The sequence below is a fragment of the Penaeus monodon genome, chromosome 27, assembly GCF_015228065.2.
Source record: "Penaeus monodon isolate SGIC_2016 chromosome 27, NSTDA_Pmon_1, whole genome shotgun sequence".
In the NCBI taxonomy this organism is placed as follows: Eukaryota; Metazoa; Arthropoda; class Malacostraca; order Decapoda; family Penaeidae; genus Penaeus; species Penaeus monodon.
The window spans coordinates 20511129-20511346 of NC_051412.1; the positions used below are offsets into that span (position 1 = coordinate 20511129).

Below are 218 nucleotides of genomic sequence, written 5' to 3' on the forward strand. Positions count from 1 at the left end.
TGTTAGAAGCAAGGACAAAACTAAATAAATTATGACGAAAACATAGTGATACTGAAATACAGATCGATGATAATGGCATCTGAATTGATTCGAACAAGCAGAGCAACTTCACCGCTGAAGATGGCGTACACCGAACACCACAGAAACGAGGAAAGAAACGTACAAATACAATAATAAAGGCATGTGTAAATAAACAAAATAAAGTCTGGTGATGATCA

At 35.8% G+C, this 218-nt stretch overlaps 1 protein-coding gene across 2 annotated transcripts in view; it reads right to left on the reverse strand.

The window, feature by feature from the left end:
- LOC119590674 (calpain-B-like) overlaps positions 1-218 on the reverse strand; it is a gene marked incomplete in the record, with an annotated part of 21809 nt that overhangs the window by 21029 nt on the left and 562 nt on the right.